The 22,505-nt window shown below is 37.4% G+C and overlaps 1 protein-coding gene and 1 non-coding gene across 2 annotated transcripts in view; both read left to right on the top strand.

Moving 5' to 3' along the window:
* GRIN2B (glutamate ionotropic receptor NMDA type subunit 2B) overlaps positions 1–22,505 on the top strand; it is a 397,603-nt gene that overhangs the window by 152,502 nt on the left and 222,596 nt on the right. The window lies entirely within an intron of this gene.
* Positions 5,839–5,910, top strand: LOC123813138. Its single transcript, XR_006784654.1, has one exon. It is a non-coding gene; the product is annotated as a small nucleolar RNA SNORD56 (small nucleolar RNA).

Raw genomic sequence — 22,505 nt, forward strand, 5'->3', positions numbered from 1 at the left:
GCTTTCATATCTGTTGGACCTGAACTGGCATGTCCAGCGACCAGAAGAGGTATTGGCTCCTGATGTAGAGAACAGCATTGCCAGCAATTAGTAAACACAGAATTCTCCCACCTCAGACATTATCATTTGAAACTATTTAGAGTTTACTTGCACTGGTTTGATAGGGAACCAGAAAATCAACTTACTTATGTGTGTTTTTCACTGTACAGCTGTGATGGATGGGTGGAAAGGTGGTGATGACCACAATATTATATGCATTAGGACTTCCCTGCTAGGCCTCATTTGTCTTCCTCTTGCCAAAAAAAAAAAAGATTTTTTAGGAGGGACATTCATTTAAGCCTGTCTTAATAGGAAAGAGGCTTTCAATCTGTAGGATTTATACTGTCCTGAATCTTAGTTTCTTAGCTTGGGGGGAGGGGATATAATATATAATCTATTTATAATGTTTGATATATGTAGCATATATCATGTATAATAAATATGTAATATACATTACATGTAACATATACTATGTCACATATATATTAAAATTTTTTCCTTCTTCCTTTGATAAAGTGTTGTGAGAATGACCTAATGCTTGCATTTGCTCCAGAGAAGTTTAGAGCATTTGTTTTTTTCCCTCTGATTATATTCTCTGTAGTTTCTCTTCAATTCACATTTTCATTAAGAAATGGAAGAAATTATATCTTTGGGTGTTTCATAGCATCACAAAGCCAGAAGCTCTATGTCAAAAAACAGAACAAAACAAATTTCTTGCTTAAGATAAAAGCATGAGTAAGTTAACCTTACTTATTTTAATTTTTTCAGTACCAGTAGTGTTAATGAGTTATAATCCAGGGCTCAAAAATATAATTTGGCATAACACAAGGCATAGGAATGAATTTACTTATTTTGTCCTGCTTTGGTTTTGAGTCTCTCCCTGAGTTACAATCTCTTACCTTAGATACTTACCTTTAACAAGGCTCTCTCCTTTTGTCAGATGTCTTGTATGTGGGAGTTTAAAAGGACTCTAGCTTGTTGACAGACCTCAAACATTTTTTGATGACACAGTGACAATTCACCATCTCTGTCTGCCAGATAGTGGGCCTCAGGTGCTTTGCAGAGTGAATTAGGACTGTCACACACAGTCTTGTCTCATCCCCCACCTCACCCCCTCACCCACTGCACACAACACCACTTTCTCACTCCTTTATCTTCTCACAGTTTATTGGGAAGAGGAAGGAAAGGATACTATATTTGAGGTGGCTCCTTTCTTCAAGATGGAGAGCTATATCATAGGGACTCTGTAGTATTAGCATGGAACAGCTGCTTCTGTAAAGGTGATCTTCCTATCCTTTCCACTGAACTTAGGGGTATCCTCATCTGAGAAACAAAAAGAAAGATTTCTGAAATCTGAACAGGTGGACTTGACTTCTCAGGGCTGGTGTTCTTTTACTTTCCCCCCTCTCCCTCTTAGAGACTGACATCATCACAGCGGATTCCAATTTTAATTTGTATAAAGATAAATCTCAAATATTTAACCAAGACTTAGTAAAATCTGCATCATCATTATATCTCAAAATTTTCTGTAGGCCAGGATTGCAGATAATACAGCAGGAATGGAAGTATTGAAAGAATAATTGGAGAGAAAAGGGCTTAATTTTCTCACTGTTTTCATTCTAGACCACAAGCCTGTCTCTGTGTTCTAAATTCTAATTAAAAATGAATAATATTAATTCAACAAATACTTACTGAGTACCTCCTACATATAGGCACCCTTTCTTATAGGTGGTGGGCATTCAGGGATGAATAGACAAGTCTTAGGTCTAAGTTTACATGTCCAAATATTGGGATGGTCAGATAATAAACACCAATAAACACAATAATTTCAGATAGTGATAAGTTCTATAAAAGAAAATAAAATGGAATTGGTATCAGTGAAGGTATTACTGAGGAGGTAAAGTTCGAACTGAGATTAAATGACAAGAGGCCACCTGTGTGAAGATCTGTGGTAGGTGCACCCTAGAAGAGTTAACAGCAAGGAAAGGGGTTCTGAGGTGGAATTGTAGCAAACTATAGACATGATCCCTGAAATTATAGTCTTGAGGTACAATTATAAAGAAGAAAGAAGGCAAATGCGGCTGGAACATAGTAAGCAAAAGATAATTGGTAGGAGTTGAGGTCAGAAAAAAGGCATCAGATTATGTATTTCCTTATAGAACGTGGTAAAGACTTTAGATTTAATTCCACATGTATTACAAAACCATTGAAAATTAAACAGGGACAATATGAACTGATTTACTATTAAAAATAAAAAAGTATGAGACTTACTTTCAGTCATCAGGTAGTAAAGCAATCTGGAATTACCTTCCTGCCATAAATAACTAGAAAATTATAAAGAGAAAAAGGAAGCAGCTAATGTTAGACATTGGAAAACAAGCAGCACAGAACTGTTATTTCTGAGAAAAGGGAAAAAAAATGTTATCTTAGATTATTTACCTGCAGATAATTCCAGGCCTGAGACACAGGGAGAGATAATCCAGGTCGAGGTCAGCAATCTCACTGAGTCAAGGAAACAGTGATTAGGCTTTTTGGAAGCTGAGCTAGATTTTTGTTGGACAGAATATTCTAAATTAGAAAGAGCTCCAGAAATATGCTTAAGGTTTCTCAAGAAGTCTTTGTCCAAATATCAGTTCATGTATAGTTGAGGTGAAACTTCATGAGACTGGATCAGAACAATTTCTGAGGAAATAAGAATTATCAAGGAGCCATAAGAAGAACAATTCTCAAAACTCTGACAGGGCGGGACCATTCTAGTTCCTTAAGCCAGAGTGGAAAGATTTCATTGAATACATGGAACATTAGTAGAAATCTCAGAAGGGCTATATCTTAGAAGTGGGGTTAAATTAGTGCTAAAATAAAGGTTATTCAAGAATGCTATAAAAAGGTGCAAACTCACCTCTAAGGTCTAAGTTTACATGTCCAAATATTGGGATGGTCAGATAATAAACACCAATAAACACAATAATTTCAGATAGTGATAAGTTCTATAAAGAAAATAAGTAAACTCCTTTCTAGAAAAAGTCCTACATTTTTAAAAAATTTTAGTTTTTAATCCTGACCCGAGGACATTTTTTTTTCACTTACTTTTTTAGAGAGAGGGGGGAAGGAAAAGAGGAAGAGAGAAACATTGAGTGAGAGAGAAACATCGATTGTTGCCTCCCTATGCACCCAGACCTATGACTATGCATGCTGGGACTGGGATTGTATGTGTCTGGATTCAGGGTCACATCCATTCAGACTGGGGATTTAACCTGCAACTAGGTATGTGCCCTAGCTGGGAATCTAACCCACAACTTTTTTTAGTTATGGGATGATGCTCCAACCAATTGAGCCACACTGGCTAGAGCAAAAGTTCTACATTTTTAAAGAATTTATAAAGTTACTATACACATACAACAGGAAAATATGACCTATAAATAGGAAAAAACAGTAAAACAGTGGAAACAGATGCAGATATAACAAAGATGTTGAAAATATAAGTAAAGGATACTAAAAGCTATTACAAGTATGTTCAAGGATGTAAAGGAAGTCATGAACACAAAGAGGAAGAAAACAAGGGAGATATATTTAAAAGACTCAATGGAATTGAAAGAGAGAGAAAAATCCTTAATATTTGAATTAAAAAAATAAACTGGATGGACTTAACAGTAGAACAGACATTGTAATAAAATATAAAGGAACCAGAAGGCATGGCAATAAAAACTATTCAAAATAAAGCACAGGGAGAAAAACAGCAGAAAAATATAAAAAGTTTCAGTGACTTCTGTGATCATATCACTCAGTCCGACTTGTATGTAATTTGAGGCCTAGGAGGGAGAGGCAAAGAAAAAAATATTGAGAGAATTAATACCTAAAGTAGAAGTCCACATTTGATGACAACTATATGAAACTGTTTGATTAATATAATTTATGCAAATTCTACATCCTCCCAGTCAAGAATTTGAGTAAATCTCAAATAGAAAAAGCAAGAAGAAAACCACAATAAGACACATCATAATAAAATTGCTGAAAAGTAGTGATACAATCATATAATGATACAATCATAGTAGTGAAAAATCATAGAAAAAAAACAGAGGAAAAGAGCACATTACATTCAGAGGAACAACTATGAGTGACAGGAAATTTCTCATCAGAATGTGCAAGCCAGGAGAAATAGATCAATGCCTTTAAAATAATATAAGAAAAACCCCAAATAAGAATCCTATACTCAGCAAAAAAAAATCTTTTCAATATGAAGGTAAAATAATGACTTTTACAGAAGCACAAGCTGAGGTAATTAATCAGTTGTACACTTGTTCTTAAGAGATACTAAAAAAAGCTTTTCAGATGAAAAATGGTATCAGTATGGAAATTTGGATCTAGACAATGTAATGAAAAACATTATAAGTAGTAAATATCTGGGAATTCATAAACATTTAAAATATATTTGTAAGGTAATTGTCTAAAGCAAAAATAATAACTATGACTTACACAGTTTATATGTCGATATAAAAAATGTGATAACAACACTCTAGGAATGGAGAAGAAGGATGAAAGTTACTGCTTTGAGCTTCTTATACCATCTGTGTAGTGATATAACCTGGTTTGAAAAACGAGTGTAATGATTCAAAAATGTATATTGTAAATCCTAAAGAAACCATTAAAACAATGACAAAGAATATAGCTGTTAAGCCAATGGTGGAGGTAACATAGCATTATAAAAACAGTCAATACAAGAAAAGGCAAATACAAAGAAACAAAGAATAGACATGAAAATAGAAAATAAATAGCAAAATGGTAAATTTAGATCCCAAAATGTTAATAATACTAAATGTAAAAGGCCTAACTACTCCATTGAAAGGCACAGATTGCCAGATTGGGTAAAATCTAACACCCAACTATAAGCTATCTATAAGAAACCCACTTTAAATACAAAGATATAGATAAATTAAAAGTAAAAAGATGAAACAAGATATACTATACAAGTTCTAATAAAAAAATCTGAATGGACTAAACTAATATCAGACAAAATAGACTTTAGGACAAGGAATATTACCAGGTATGAAGAGGATATTACATAATGAAAAAGGGCCTACATTTTTTTTCAAGAAGATGTAACAATCCTAAATGTATGTGCATTTAATCACTTCCAAATACATGAAGCAAACACTGATGGAAAAGAGAAGTAAATAGGACTATATTTATGGTGTGAAGTTTCAACATTCCTCTTCAGTCATTTATAAAAGAAGTATGGCAAAACATAGTTAAGGTCTAGGTGACTTATCTACCACCTTGACCTAATTTATTATAGAATACTTCAGTCAACAGCAGTAGAATATACATTCTTTTCTAGTACATATGTAACATATACCAATATAGACAATATTCTGGGCCTTGAAACAAGTCTCAGTAAACTTAAACTGATTGAGATCTTACAAAATGTGTTCTGTGACCACATTAGAATTAAACAGAACTGTGTCTTGAAAAATAAGCAAATTTTGAAAATTAAACAATGAACTTCAAGGAGCATGTATAAAGGACCCGTGGACAAAGACAACCAGTGGCGGTGGGGGGAGGGTGGGATTGAATGTCGGAGGCAGGGGTGAGCAGGGCAAGGGGGAGTAATCGGGGAAGATTACAACTGTAATTGAACAACAATAAAAAATAAGCTTCTAAATAATAGGTCAAAAAAAAATCACAAGGGTAACAGGAAATATTTTGAACTGAATTAAAATGAAAAACAACATATTAAAATTTGTGCATTATAGATAATGCAGTGCTTAAGGGAAGTTTGTGGAATTAAATGTTTATATTAGACTGCAATGATGGTAACATTTTTTTGTCAACAACAGTTCATCTAGTGAGTGTTGAGACTTTGGGTCTGAGTGGGGAAAAAAATAAAATAAATGTTTATATTAGAGAAGAAGAAAGGTTTATAATCAATGATATAAGTTTCTACCACAAGAATCCAGGAAAACAAGAGCAATATGAATCCATAATAAAACACAGGAAATAATAAAGAGGGAAAATCAATGAAATAGAAAATGGACAAATGAAAGAAAAAGTCAGTTAAACCTAAAAGTAGGTCTTTGAAGAGAGATCAATGAAATGTGTAAATTTCTAGCAAGACTAAGAATTAAAGAAATTAAACATAAATTTCCCATATCAGGCATGAAAGAAGGACATCACTATAAATCCTACAAAATTTAAATTTAAAAGGATAAATAAAAGACAGAGGAGAGCAATGAGGGGAAATTAGGACAACTCTAATAGAACAACAATAAAAAAGAAGAAGAAAAAAGTATAATAAAGAAATATACCAACTTTGTGCCAATAAACTCGACAACTGAGGTAAGTGGACAGATTCCTTAAAGACACAAAACTACCAAAGATCACTCAAGAAAAGATAACCTGAATAACTCTATATATTAAAGAAATAGACTTCCTAGGTAAAATTCTTTTTACTAGACCTAGTGACTTTATTATTGAATTTCACCAAGTATTTGAGGAAAGAATAATAAAATGCTATACAAACTCCTCTAGTAAATACAGAGGAAAGAACACTTAAAAACCCATAACCAGTTTGCTACCAAAATGATACAAAGAATTAGAAGAATACAATGATACAAAATATTAGAAGAATACTATATACTGATATTCCTGGTGAACATAAGAGCAAAAAGAGCAAAAATAAGAGCATAAGAGCAAAAATAAGAGCATAAGAGCAAAAATATTCAACAAAATATAAACAAGTAGAAATATAGCAAGATGTAAAAGGATAATATACCTTTGGACATCATGTCCAAAAGGTGTTTATTACAGGGATGATATATTATTTTAACATTTGAAAATCATTGTAATTTACCATGTTGACAGAAAAAAAAGAAAAAACATGTGGTCATCTTAATAAATGCCAGAAAACACTTTGACAAAATTAAACATTTATTCATGATAAAAACTCTCAACAAACTGAGAATAGAAGGAAGTTTCCTCAACTTAGTCAATATATCTATGACAAACCTATAGGTAGTATCATACTTAATGGTGCAAAAAATGAATACAGTTGCTTTTCTCCTAATATTGAAGATAAAACATTGTACCGGGGTTTGCAGCATGTTCAAATAATTAAAAATGAAAAGATAAAAGTAAAAGTATTATTCTTTAATATTATTTCAAAAAATCCTCACCCATGGATATGTTTTTATTGATTTTTGAGAGAGAGGGAGAGACAGACAGACAGACATGGATGTGAGGAGAAACCTTGGTTGGTTGCCTCCCGTATGTGCACGGACTGAGGATCAAACCCACAACCTTTTGGTTTATGAGATGACACCCCAAGCAACTGAGCAACCCGACCAGGACTCAAGTATCATTCTTTACGTTTTACATGGTCTTCTATCTAGAAAAATCTAAAGAATATACATAATATCATTAGAACAGACAATGGATTTAGCAAGGTCACAGGATTCAAAATTGACATACAAGGATCAATTATATTTTTATATACTATCAGAGAAAATTTTAGAGTTTAAGAAATTTAAATAAAATGCTATTTGCAGTAACATTGAAAACATAAAATGCTTACAGAAAACATAATAAAATATGTGTAAGACCTCTACACTGAAAACTATGAAGCGTTGTTCAGAACAATGGAAGATCTAAGCAAATGGAAAGATATACTGTGCTCATGGATCAAAAGAGTCAATAGTTTAAGATTCAGTTTTCTTCATCATAATCTTTAGATTCATCTAAACCCCAATCAAAATCCTAGTGGGATTTTTTTTTGTAGAAATTGGCAAGTTATTATAAAAAGTTTATGGAAATACAAAGGACCAAGAATAGTCAATAAAACTTTGAAAAAGAACAAATTTGGAGGACTCAAGACTACTTGATTTTAAAACTCACTCTAAAGCTACAATAATAAAATAGTGTGCTATTGACATACAGATAGATATATAGATCAATACAGCAGAATGGGCTTCATAAATCTATCTATACTTACATGTTTGGCTGATTTTTATTAAACATCCAGGGTAATTCAATGGAGAAAGGCTTTTCAACAAAAGGTGCTGGAACAATTTGATATCCAAAAGGAAAAAGACATGATCCTCAACCTTTACAGTATCTTTAAGGAACAGAAACTAGGAATCATAGGTTATATGCTTTGGGTGTCATTTATATGAGACAGATTGGAGCTCCAGTCATAAAATCGGCAATCAAAGAAAAGGCTTTGTCTCTGTATCAAAAAATTAGCAAGTGGACGCACATTGATATATTTTAGCTGTAAATGAGATGTTCTGTTTGTCCTAATCTTTTCAGGTAAGAGGACTTCTACCTAGTGACCTTAAAAGGTAATGGACTTAACAGGGGTGTGTAAATGCTCTGGCACATCGGATCTGCTCAATAAATGAAAGTTTTTAATATTACCCCATACTTCATTTCTTAGCTGTTCACCTCACTGACCTTTATCTGATTGTCATATTTTAATTGCTTTTCCTAATGGGCAAACTTTATTTTGACAAATAGATCACCAGTGCATGGGCTGTGTCCTTACTTGTAACTCCTACAGCAACCCTTCAGGGCCTAATACGTTTAGAGTGCTGACTGCTGCTTGTCTGATGGAATGGATGGAACTCCTTACAGATGTCCTTCAGAATCTGTTAGGTTGGCTCCTTTTGACCAAATATATTAGAAGGGTGGTGCCATTATCTTTAACCAAATATTTTCCAAGTGTGGTTCCATAATTTTTGTTTAGAGAGCTCTCTCCCTCTCTTTTTGAACACCTAAATTTCCGTCTGAATGTCCTGTGTTAATAATTCATAAGGCTTTAGGGCCAGCCCTTTAAGGAATACAATACAGAAAGAAAAAGAGAGAGAGCAAAATAAATTGCTTTGAATCTCATTTCCTCATTTTCATTTGACGTGTTATCTTACATACATTAGAGTTAAGACATATTTCATACCTAGAATTGACAGTATTTATGGGCAGCTCCTTACTGCTTCATTGTCTCTCATATTTAGTCTTTATAATGAAGAAAGTAACGTTTAGAAGTCTTAGAAACTACAAAGAGTATATTTTCTTCATTTTAAGTTTGGTTGGTAGAGAAAATGTGGCTCTGAATAGGATGGTAGCCTTGCAATTCTTGTGAATTCAATAGTTCACTTGATGGTAAGCTGTTTGAAGATAGTGGACATATCTTAGTTATAAATGCCTCCAAAAGAACATTTCACAGTGGCTGTTGCCAAATTTTGTTAAATGATTAAGTGACCAGGGGTCTCTGGGTTTCATATGGGCCAGGATTGACCCCAGGCAAATGACAAAATAAGGGAAGTTTGTTTTTATGCTCTTTCCTACTCTTATTTTCATGTAGCATCATCCTTTCTGAAGTCTGCTTTCTTCTCTGGCACCAGTCCCTTTCTGTTGCTCAGGGGCCATTAACTAATCACTAATAACAATTAACTGATCGTTAGGTTAGCCTTTGCATGTGATACATCTTTCAGATCATTTCAAACATCCTCTTAAAGGCAGAGGGATGCATTTCAAAGTTCAAGTTTGGGGACAGTAATGATCTTCGCCAAGTGTGTGGTGTATGATAAAGTGTGTAAAGGATAAGCAGAGCCTTCCCTTCTTTACTCTGTTGCTTGGTTTCCAAGAAAGACAATGACTTTTCCTGAGGAGTGGGAAAAGCTCCATGGAAGAAATGATATTTGAGCTGGGCCGTGAACCATGCTATGAGTCTTTCCAGTGGTGAGCTGACTTGGGGGAGTGGACAGAGGTGGAAAGCAATAGAACATTACTGAAAAATGAAACAACAGCATGGGCAGAGGGACAGAGATGAAAGGGCAGGGTATGTTTTAGGAACATTGAGAAGTATTGGATAAATGGGGCGAAAGTGCCATGGTAGGAAGTTGAAGGAGATTGGAAAAAAACAAAAACAAACAAACAAAATGCAGGTGGGGTTGGATTGTGAAGAGATTGTGTGAGATTCGAAGGACTTGGATCCTATCCTGTGAGCAGTGGAATGATTAAATTTCTAATTCAGAAAGCTCTCCTTGGTGGCAGTATGGAAGGTGAATTTCTTTGGGCAGGGAGACCTGTTATCAGGCAACTGCATAATGAGCCAAGAGATAGTAAAGTCATGGCAATAGGGCAAAAAGAAGGGTTGCCTTTTACATAACTGAAAGATAGGACAGGTAGTGTTAGTGACCAAGTTCTCATCCTCATCCCAATTCATTTATTCATTAATTCAATCAGCATTTATCTGGCCCCCTAATGGAGGCCAACCATTGTGTAAAATACTTGAGAAATAGGTAAGACAAAGCTTCTGTCCACAATAAGCTGCAAGTTTGGTAAAGAAAGTTCGCATTTAACAGTTAAAATGCAATGCAGTGAGTACTGTAGCACTGGAGTGCTGGAGAAACCTCAGGGCAGGAAGTTTATGTTGCTTATTGGTTTCTCCTGTTCACCAGAAGAATCTCCTTTTACTTCTCAACTCTAGAAGTTCTGGATTTCATTTCATTAAGGGAAGTAGACTGAGTCTACAATCTCCTAATTGTAACTAAGAAACCCAACAAATTCTGTTAAACCCAACATTGTAGTTCAATTATTGCTAAAAACTGACTTAATATGAACTATTTGGTAGCCGTATCTGACCTAAAGTGATGTGAAGCTAATTATAGTTTTAATTTAATCTTGTAAGTGTTTGTATTTTTTTTGTTTTGTCAGAGAAACATTTATGGGTTTGATTATAGGGTCTTGTCCTAGATACCCCTAGGGTGGTGCTAGATAATATTCAGTAAATGTACCACCCTATTACTTTTTTAAATTGGAAAAATTTTAAATTATCAAGCATATCCTTCTCCTAGAGTTTTAGGTAAAGGATTGTAAATTGTTATGGCTTATTTCTATGGCTTTATTTACTTTTTATTGTTTATTCTATTACAGTTGTCCCAGTTTCTTCATTTCCTTTTGCTTCCCTCCGCCCAACCCACCCCTCTTGCCTATAGTCAATCCCCTCTCCATTGTTGTCCATGTCCATGAGTCATTCAGTGTGTTCTTTGATTAGCTCTTTCCCCTTCCTTCCATTATTCCCCATCTCTCCCCTCCTCCTACAGCTATCCATCTGTTCCATGTTTCAACTGCTAGAAATGTACCCTAAGAATCCTGAAACCCCAATTCAGAAGAATGTATGCACCCCAATGTTCATAGCAGCATTATTTACAATAGCCAAGTGCAGGAAATAGCCCAAGTGCCCATCAGTAGAAAAACTGTGGTACATTTACACAATGGAATACTATGCAGCAGAAAGAAAGAAGGAACTCCTATCTTTTGCAATAGCATGGATGGAACTGGAAAATATTATGCTAAGTGAAATAAACATGTCAATGAAAGACAAATATCATATGACCTCACTTATAGCTGGAACCTAATGAGCAAAATGCATTAATGAGAAAAATAGAACCAGAGATAGGGATTGTAGATTTATATCTCCTTTCAGAGATGAGTAAAGGCTTTTGAACAAGATAGGTGGGAGTTGAGTGTTGAAGGTGTATAGAGCCTTGCTTTGTTTCCAACTGTGTGGTAGTATTGTCCCCCATATTAGTTTGCTAGGACTGCTATAATAAATACCATCAACTAGGTGGCATAAAAATAGAATTTTTTAATCAAAGTTCTGGGGGCTAGAAGTCCAAGGTCAAGATGTTGGCAGTCTTGGTTTCTTCTGAGACCTCTTCTCCTTGTCTTGTAAATGGCTGCCTTTTTGCTATGTCCTCACATGGTCTTTCCTCTGTTTGCTCATATTTCTGGTGTCTCTGTGTCTCCACATATTCTCTTCTTATAAGGACACTGGTCAGATTGGGTTAGGGCCCACTCTAATGGCCACATTTTAACTTAATCACCTCTGTAAAGGCCCCATCTCCGAATAGTTGCATTTGGAAATACTGGGATTAGGGCTTCAACATTCGAACTGTAGGGGGACACAGCTGAGCCCGTTACAAGCCCCAGGGATGTTTGGGAATATGTGAGTGTATTTTTTTAGAGGTTATATTGACTGTTGAGCATTACTCTTCCTTATTGGAAAGGGGCCAGAGCTGCTAAACAGTTTGTATTTTTTATTTCATTTATTCATTTTTAGCGAGAGGGATAGGGAGGGAAAAAGAGAGGGAGAGAAACATTGATGTGTGGTTGCCTCTCGCACACCTCTGACCTGGCCTGCAACCCAGGCATGTGCCCTGCTGGGAATTGAACTGAGGACCCTTTGGTTTGCAGGCTGGCACTCAGTCCACTGAGCCACACCAGCCAGGGGTAAACAGTTTGTATTAATATAAGAGTGATGAATAGGAGTGATTCTTCATCACCCTGCGTGATGAAGACTTGTCTGACCAAAAGGCCAACAACTCCTCTGGTGTGAAACACTGAGAGAAGATCCAAAGAAGGACTTGGAATAGTTCTGGGATGGGCTTTGTCATGATTGTTCTGTCTTTGATAGAAAGTTGAGTCCTGGCAAGCTTAGGTAATGAATGTTCTTTTCTTAAAATAACTTTCCATTCTCCCCTCTTCCCTCACCTTTTAGTTGCACTCCTGTACTCGGTAAAGCAGATATAAGCAACAAATAGATTTAAGTATACGAGGTTTGGATTGGAATGTTGGCTCCTCAGTCTCTAGGAATAATGAGAAATTTATACTTTCTATGTTTCCCCAACTCACCTTAGACTCTTAGACTAAAATAACACCCCCTTTTAAAAATAAACCTGCCTTGCCTCTAGGCATACAGTGGTATGAAATAAAATTGCATGCGGAGCTTAGCACAAGTACTCAAATAACCAGGGCATAAATTAATACCCAGAAATGTGCCTCTGGCGTATACGGCCTCTGACTGACATCTTTCTGGAATGGCCTTTGGTTCCAGCACATCCCCATTTCTTCCCCACTGGGCCCCTTGCTCCTTCCTGCCCTTTGGTGACAGTAAAGGGAGTGGGAATATTTGGTCCCTTTCATATTTAGAACATTGAAATGCTTTACAGTATTACCATATTCATTAGGGCCGTCACAGGTTGTTAATTAAATTATAAGCCAGTGCCTCGCAAACATTAAGAATAACAGAAAAATATATCTATCTCATAGGCATTCACTGCCCAGACAGTACTCCGTTTATGTTTTCTTGAGTCATGCTGAATTATTCAGTCTTCTTCATTACAGTTTCAACATCCAGGAGAAACAAAAAACTGTAACAATTGCCACTACAATACAAAAATAAAAATGAATTATTCAGAACTTCTGTCTTACTTTACTCCCCCTTGTCTGACTGATCCTGCTTTGCTTTCCATTTCACAGTACTGAGGGAGGCAAGCAATGAGAGTTTTCAGTTGTAGAAATAAAGACATAGAGCATTTTAGTTGTTTGCCCCCGAAGAACCCCTTCCTGAGCTCCTGGGAACTCATGCCTCTACTTTCGTCCACTTTGCTTTTATGTGTGGGCTCTCATTACTCTCTCCCCATCATCAGGGTGATCTGATGAGGCTAAAAAATGACAACCTTTTTCTAATGAGCCACTTTTGAAGCCCTCCTTTATTATGTTCTCTCTCAACAGTTTTACCAGCAGTTGTAGCTTCAGGTTTTTCTCAGGTCTAATGCTTTTGTGCTTTTGTGCATTACACATTTGGTAGAATGTCCCGAGTTCGTTCTATCAGGTAGAGAAACAAGTGAAAACAGGAATGGGATTCTGCGGGTCCTAGCTGCAATTCCCTGGCTGCACCGGACGCCTTTCTGATGTGCCCTGTCAAGTTCCCGGGCATCTGTTGGCTAACAGGCTTCCTGACCTTTTGCTGGCTCCAGGTCAGTGGGCACGGCTCCAGCTTAGCTAGAGTGCACATTGCAGAGCCAGATTCTGGACCAGTGCACCACTGGCTGGCTGTCCCCTTGGAGGGACTGGAGAAAGAGGCACTGGGGATAAAAGCTTGCTAAATAACCCATGCTTCCTTCTGTTGGAATTTTCCACCCAATTCTAGGCCATTTCCAAACTTTTATTCTACTTTCCAAATCATGATCAAGGATTGGAAACTGAATTGGTTTTTTTTTTGTTTGTTTGTTTGTTTGTTTTGGTTTATTATTGGCTACCTTTTTTTTTAAGATTTTATTTATTTTTTAGAGAGGGAAGGGAGGGAGAAAGAGAGAAACATCAATGTGTGGTTGCTGGGGGTCATGGCCTGCAACCCAGGCATGTACCCTGACTGGGAATCGAACCTGTGACACTTTGGTTCACAGCCCGTGCTCAGTCCACTGAGCTACGCCAACCAGGGCTTGAAAACTGAATTGTTTTTTAACCAAACCTCCAATTGACCATCAATGATAAAGATGAGGGAAGAGCTTCTTGTACATGCTAATAGTTCATTCAATTCTTCATATTTGTATTCTGGCATTCCAGGCAGACAAGAGGATAAAAGAATCCAATGCATGGGGTTAGAAGGCTCATCTCTTTGATATAGTACTTGGCAAGATTTTTATTTTTGCAATTTCAAGTTTAGAGCTTTTGGCTTTTACATTTTTATTTTTCTCTTCTTTATCCACCACCTTCCCACCCCCCACCCCTAGTAAAAGAGGAAGAAACATCTGATTTTTTTCTTCTTCTTTGAAGGACATTGATGTGTATTAATACATACAGGCAAAAGCCTGGTTAGGGCCCTACTTTCTCAACACACCTCTCACAATCATTTGTGAGGGGTGGGGCCATGTGATATGGAGGTGGGTGTGAGAGGGAAAAAGGGAGAAATGCTTCAGTTTCAGAGGGCCGGAGGCAGTCACAGAGAGCTGTTTCCATGGCAGTGCTATGGAAACCAGGTTCTGCCGCTAACTCCTTCCCAGAGTAGAATTTCCATGCCTCATATAGCATGGGCTCCAAAAAAGCCTGCTGGCATCTTATCTGAACTGTGACTTTATCATGGTGACCTCGCTGTAACCTATCTTTCTGACCTCTTATTAGGTAGGGGGATATGGAAACAAAAATAGGAACCTACTCTAAGACACTGGTAGAAACTCTAAACGTTAATTTTTTTGTGTGCATTTTCCAGTAGGACGGAGAGGAAAATTAGTTTTACTGTGTATCAGTTATCATTTCCATATGCATCCATTTTTCTGGGTTTCATTGTGTAGCCTTGTCAAGTATAGGTGTCAGCTTCTTGTACCAAGTTTCTCCCATTTTCTGTAGGACTAAGCTTGCAGCATCTGACTCTTTAGGGACCAGACAGCTCATATGTTAAGAACATATGGTGGCTTTTTCCTTCATATGATTTGACTATGTGTACTGATCATCACAAATGGTGACCAGATGAAAGACCATGGATGATTCTTACTCACTCTGCAAATGCCTCTTGAGTATGTGCACTTCTGACCGTGGGTTTGAGGCATCATTTCATGTATGGAGAACTGCTGTTGTGTGTGTATTTGTATGGGTGTTGGGTCTCCTGACATAGGCTGTTGATTTATATTTTCAATTATCACCTGCTTGTGTTCTTTTACTGGAAAGATTATTGTGCAAGGAATAACGTCAGATGAAGCCAATGAATACAAGTAGCAGAAGTGAAAATGCTAACATCTACAGGCACATTTTTAGAAGAGGAGATATAAAATACATGAGTGTTGTAACCCACCTTTCCACTTCAAAGATAGACATCATGGGCTTTAATGAACACCACCTGCCCAGTTTGTTTGCAGTGAGAATTTGTTTTGTTTGACTTTAAAAACTGGTGACCTTTTTTTTTTTTTTTACTTCTCCAGCTGTCGTATTACACAGAAACATTCCCACAGGCCCATTAGTAAATTGTGAATACATCTTTTCTACATATCTTTAAATTTCTTTAGTACATATACCCAAATCTGCCTTTTCTAATTACTTCATTTCCCTCCTCAATAAATAACCCACCCTTTTTATTTTAAATCATTTTTTGCTCAAGGAATTTGTGAGTCCCTGGGTAATCACTGTTTGTTTTGTTCCTATGGTGTCAGAAGTTCCTCTTTATGTATATTTAGTCTCTGTTCTGAATGGTTCCTAATATTACATTCAGTGCTGAAACATATTCCTGTCATGTGTTTTTTTATTTGAGAGCTTTTGGCCTCATGGTTTAACATCAATACCAATGTATTTGCTCATTGATCTGAGGAAAAGTACCTTGAGTAATGCTTAAATATTTGCTGCTCACCTAATGTTATCCCTCATTTATTCAGCCAGTATTTGTCCATTTGTTTATTAATTCACCCCTTTTTCATTCATTCAAACACAGGTGGTTCTGCTGTGCATAGCATTGTGCCATGTAATCAGTCACACTAAAGAAGCCTAAGATACATTATATAAAGCTGAACCACATGAGACTTCTGATATTCTACTGTTTTGACCTGTTAAAGGGCAAGTGTATATGCTTTAACCTAAGATAAATGTACAGTATAAAAAGATTTAGAAAAACAAGATTGACATTTAAAGATAGATTTTAAAAAATCAGAGAGAAGAAAGCTAACAAAAAATTGAAAATAATGTTCAGAGACAGGAAGAACTAAAAAATAAGAATTCAGGCCTTCTCAGTTTCCACAGAGACCAATACAGTAGTCACCAGCCACATGTGGCTGTGTCAGTTTCAATTAGTTAAAATGAAATAAAATTAAAAATTCAGTTCCTTAGTAGTATGAGCCATATTTCAAGTTCTCAAAAGTCACATGTGGCTAGTGGCTGTCACATTGGACAGCACAGATGTAGAACATTCCTGTCATCACCAAGAGTTCTGTTGAACAGTGCTGCAACAGAGAGAGAAAATTGATCATGGAAGAAAAAAGAGGTTGAGAACTTAACCTTCTTTGAGTATCTGTAACGGTAGAGAAAAGATTTGGTGACTTGGGGGAGGCTCTGGTTATTTACTGAAATTCATTAGTTCTTTTCTTAGAAACTAAGCCTCATGGCTGTTTTGTAACTATTAATGGCCCTGGTGAAATTGGTCACAAATTCCAGAACATATAAAATAAGCATCATATTAGAAACGCACTTGCCTTGTAATAATTCTCCCCTTGGCTGGCTATCTCAGCCAACCCCAATGGCTAAATGTAACATTTGAGGTCCGACCTGACTCTTTTTATGGTCCCTCCAGTTGAGAGTGAGTGCACACCAAGGAATGCGCAGAAGAGGAACGCTATCATTTGCTGTCATCTTTTGAAAGAGTTTTGTACTTCAGGCAAGCACTTTTCAGGTTCCCTAGAAACTCAGACGTTTGATCCCCACTCTGTATCCCTGCTCTCTCCTTCCTTATGACTATTTATCTGTGGTAGGTTTCTTATTTCGTCTGAAAGGAACCATTTTGGGGAATCCTAAAATGGTGACACATTTCATCATTTTCAGCTCTGAGTCAACTGATGAGCATAAGAACACATTCACACAGAAGCATAAACACTGTCATCCTTGTAATTTTCAAGTATTCCCAAAGGTGAGGCTCTATGTAGCTTAACCAAAGCAAGGCTGAGAAAAAACAGAAAACATGTCGAGAAGATGTCATTACCTGTTTTGTGAGATTAGACACACCTTTACCGACTTGGCTGTACTCACTTCAGAAAGGGAATGCATTCTAAATTCTTTACTACCTTTACTGTGCACCTTACTGAATGAATTAGCACTTTGGTGTTAAGCAGGTTTAGCTCTAAGTCGTGTATGTGACCTCTGGCAAGTGCCTTATTCTTTCTGACCTTCAGTTTCCTCATTTGTCAGGAGGATTATTAGGGTGAAATAAGAATATGTGTAAAGCACTAGCAAATAATAGGTGCTCATTAATTTTAGCTATTTTTATTACTCTTATTTTGTTGCTACTGTTGTTGTCATTGCTGCCACCAAACTTTTTGTCCTCACCCAGCTTCAAGCTCCCGATATCCAGAATCCCAGCAATATAGTAATGTTAGGGAACGAAAACATTCTCACATGCTTGCTTTGCCATCTGGTTCTCATTTTGCCGACTCTTATTCTATCCTTATATCATAATTCTGATATTCAGTATTCAAAAGGGTGATTCTCTAAATAGCTTTATTGCTTGGTTTTTACTTTTCTTGATTTCGCATTTTACATAAAATTTCCTGAAACTTCTCAATTGCTTACCTCATTATAGTCTGGATCCCAGTTTACCATGCTTCAATAAATGCCTTTGCCAATCTTCATAGTGGTCGCTTTAAGGGCAAGTCCATTATCTTTCCGTTTCTAATGCAGGTGGTTTCATGGTTGTAAGTACCAGGTGTCCACGATGGACACCCTGATCAACACGTCTATCTTACTGTTAATTTTCTCAGTTTTCTTCTTCACTTCCATTTCTTTCAGACTTTATGATTTAATCTGTTGCAGCTGCCTCAGATTTAATAGAGAAAAACCCAGAATTCTTTATTTTATTTGCACTTTTTATTTGTTGGATTTTATACTGTTATTTTTTTGTTGTTGAATACAAAGCACTGTAGCAGAATTTTGCTCATGGAAAATGTTCAAAGTTGAAATAGATTTAGTAGCAGGTAAGAGAAAAAGTGGGACAAAATGATAAGTACAGATAAAAGACTGGGGAGAGGAAGTAGTGGGAAATGCAGTATAAGAGGTGAATAAAATTTAGTACAGATGCCTGACCACAGAAATTATTTCAGTCAACATTTTGCTAAGAATTTTATTCCCACATAGAAGAAAAGAATGCTAACATTGTCTTGCAATTTCCTTTGTTAGGCAGACCCCTAGAAATGGCACTACAGGGTCTTGCACACAGTTTGGGGCTTAGCAAATATTTATTGATTTGATTTTTATGGTTGGATAAATTGATTAACTGAAAAACTTAACCCTGACTAGAAACACCGTTGCATCCTAAGAGTCACAGGACATACTTACTTTGCTTCTGTTAAGACTTCTCTGAAACAGTGGTCATGGCTCGTGGAGCCTTTAAAGAATTTAAGGAAAGCTATACATCATGCATTCAGAAAGGAACCGACACACTAAATTCTGCACGCAGTTTCAGGAAATTCATGGATCTCTTTGAGGCCCATTCATGAACCCCAGGTTTAGCATCTCCGCTCTGTATTCAGATATTTTCGTTGATGTCTTCCCTATTTCTTAACTCCCCAGCAAGATGACCTCCTTGCCCAAATCCAAACCAGAAGTCTCAGTGTCTTAGTGTTCACTCTCTGCCCTCGAATCAGGCAGGCTAGTGTGTTACTTCCAAGATCTTGCAGCTTCATATACTATGTAAGCTCAGCTTATACTATTTTATGAAGGAAAATGCCTGTTGTAGCACTCAGGTAAGTCATATTGCCCAGAATGTCATTGTACAGTCATAGGGAGAACCTTTTTTGATGTTTCTGTGGCAACATTGGCCATATTTTATTACTGGGTCATCTGCAAATAGGGTCTGTCCTTTGCTAAATGGGAATCGGGCATCAGGGAGGCTATGGTTTTTATACTGCCAGCTCTAATTTTCTTTGACATCTTTTTCATTATCTCCTTTCCCTGTTATACACGTCCAATGTCCTTTACTGAAGTTAGGCCACTATTTTTGGCTAGTTACCATAGATGGCAATGGCTAATGATTAGATAAACTTACTGCAGGATCTGATAAATTTCCCTACTCAATGTGACAAGCAGCTAATGTGTTGTCCACTGGTACCTTAATCCAATTCAGTTAGTCTGACTTCCTTACGTGTTGGTGGACTGTTATTTGTGGAGATGCTTTCCTAGCAGGGGTGTCCAACTCACAGCCTGCAGACCGCATATGGCCCAGAATGGCTATGAGTGTGGCCCAACACAAAATCATAAATTTACTTAACATGTGAAGAGATTGTTTTGTTTTTGTTAGTATTTGTGTATTTAATGTGTGGCCCAAGATAACTCTTCTTCTTCCATTGTGGCCTAGAGATACCAAAGGGTTGGACACCCCTGTTAAGGGTATTGGGAAGGAGGAGAAAACAGGCTTTCCATGACCCTCCTCTTGTACCGTATGGGCAACAAAGGAGGTGTGAAGGAGTATTATGTTTGTTCCTCTGGTTCATCTAATAGGAGCAATCAACAGTTTTGAGTATTTACTGTGTGCCAGCCACTGTACAAGGCATTAGGAAAATACACACTCTTAAGAAAGACACAGAATTTGCCTTTCAAGTTCTTAGAGTCCAGAATGGAATAAAGACATACATAGTAGTGGGGATGTTTTCACTTCTCAAGGGCCAGTATGAAGGGAGGCAGGGTGCTGGAAAAGTATGCGAGCTCCACATTCCAGTAAGAAAATCCCTTAGAATGACCATGTGTTTATTCAACTACATTTATTCAACAAATATGTACTGAGTACCTTGACTGGTGCTACTGACTGGACGAGACAGAATCCCTGCTTTGAGGAAGCTCAGTTTTCCCCCTCAGGGATTCTGTGTTGATGAGGGGGACAGACAGAAAATAGATAACACAAAAGTGTAATTTGTGACAGCATTAAATAGCATGAAGAAAGTAAAACAAGGTGGAGGATAAAGAATAATGGAGGATGGGGAGGGAGTTCATTTGGAGAAGGTGGGTAAAGAAGGTCTCTTTGAAGAGGTGGCATTTGGGCAAAGACCTGAGGGCAGAGAAGGAATGGGGAGATCTCTAGGTTGAGAACAATAAACAGAGAAACCCTGAAGTGGAAATGAGTTTGGCAGTTGAGAAAAGAGTGAGAAGACCTCTTGACTGGAGCAAAGCAGAGGAGGGTCGGCAGATGAGGTCAGGGAGGTAGGCTGGGCCCCACAGACCAGACTGAGATGCCTGGAGTGTATTCTAAGTGTGCAGAGAAGGAATTGGAGGGCTTTATGTTGTCAAAAGAGTACTCTGAGTGCTCGGTGAAGAGTAGGCGGTGGAGGCGGGGGCACAAACTGTGGAATAGGTGGCCAAATTAGACAGATTTACTCATTGGTTCAGCATTCCTGTGTGTGACTACATCATAACTGATCCCTGCCTTTGAGGAGCTCATCTTCTAGTGGGCCTTGCTTATTTCTCTCTTCCTTTTCCTGCTTAAATCCCTTTTAAACAGACCTTCCTGGTGACCAGGTAAGGTGGCTGATGTTTTCCCTTGTGAGTTTTTTCTTTATGTGTATCATGTGGTTCCCCCTTAGACTAGGATTTTAGGATTTTGAGTAATAATAATTGTCACTATTTTTAAAATATCTCCTATATAACCAGATGTTTTAATTCTTACAAAAACTCTGCAGTGGAATTATTATCATTCTCATTTTTACAGTAGAGGACACTAAAGTTCAGAGACGTGAAGTGCCTCAGTCATGGCCACACACTAGTACATGGAGGCTGGGGCTTGATCATAGGTCTCTCGGCCTCGAAACCTCATGGTCTTTCTACCGCATCACCCTGTCTCTTGGAGTTAAAGGACATAATGAACTTATTTGGGAAAGTTAGGAAATCTGTTTTTTTGAGACTGGTATTATTCAAGAGCAGTGGTTCTCAGTGGAGGGTGTCCAGGTGACATTTGGAATCTGGTGACACTTTTGGTTGTTATAAGTTGGGGCAGGGAGTGCTACTGGAATCCTCTGGGTAGAAGTTGTGCATACTGCCTAGCACCCTATAGTGCACAGAATGGTCCCCAAAGGAATGAGTGAATCATCTTGCCCAAAATGCCGGTAGGACCAAGGTTCAGAAATCCTGTTCTAGAGTTATTTTTCTGCATTTCTGATCTGTCCATAATTTTAATTTATATATCTCTCCTAGATCATCAACCATTACTTGGATTATATTTCTTGTTCTAAGGAGAAATTTAGGATCCAACTAAAAAAAGAAAGACAAGCTGTTGTCAAGCTGTTTTTTGTTCTGTTTTTGGTGAGTGAGTGGTTGTCTCCCAGCCCCATTTTATCTGCTAATGGATGGCAGCTAGACACTGATTCTAGGGCTTAGGAATCCCTAACCAATCTGGTGAAATCTGGGGCTTCTGCACTGAACTTCCCCACTGCTCCATGTGGTGCTTCTTTTGAAGCGGGACAGGTCAGGCTGTGAGCACTGAAAAAGGCCCTTCTGCCAGAACACTGTGGAAATTGGGAGCGGGTCAGTCCTAACTCCTTCCTGTTACCAAACCCAAAGTCAGCCCAGCAGCTCTGAGAGCTAGAACACAGTCTACTAAGCAAATTGCCCTCTACCAGATAGTGTAACTTCAAAGATGAAAAATGCCGTTGCACACTGATGGGAGGACAGGATGACCCCTGAGCTCCCTCTGCCCACAAAGTACACATATAATTTCACGGCTTTCTCAATCTAGATACTAACTTAGTTAAGAGCTGCTGCAGTGTATGGCCCTACAAAGGTAGCAAGTTCTCCACACATTTGATTTTAACTCTATAGTGTAGAAAGTCATCCATAGTCATTATTTGTCTCACTAGGTCAAGAGGCTCATTGCAATACTTAAAGAGTAAAAGATTATACGTTATCCTTCTGCTGCTTAAACTTCCATCAGAGGAGCAGTCCAGAGCTGGGGGAAC

The sequence above is a fragment of the Phyllostomus hastatus genome, unplaced genomic scaffold (assembly GCF_019186645.2).
Source record: "Phyllostomus hastatus isolate PE091 unplaced genomic scaffold, TTU_PhHast_1.1 phas_scaffold_93, whole genome shotgun sequence".
Taxonomy (NCBI): domain Eukaryota; kingdom Metazoa; phylum Chordata; class Mammalia; order Chiroptera; family Phyllostomidae; genus Phyllostomus; species Phyllostomus hastatus.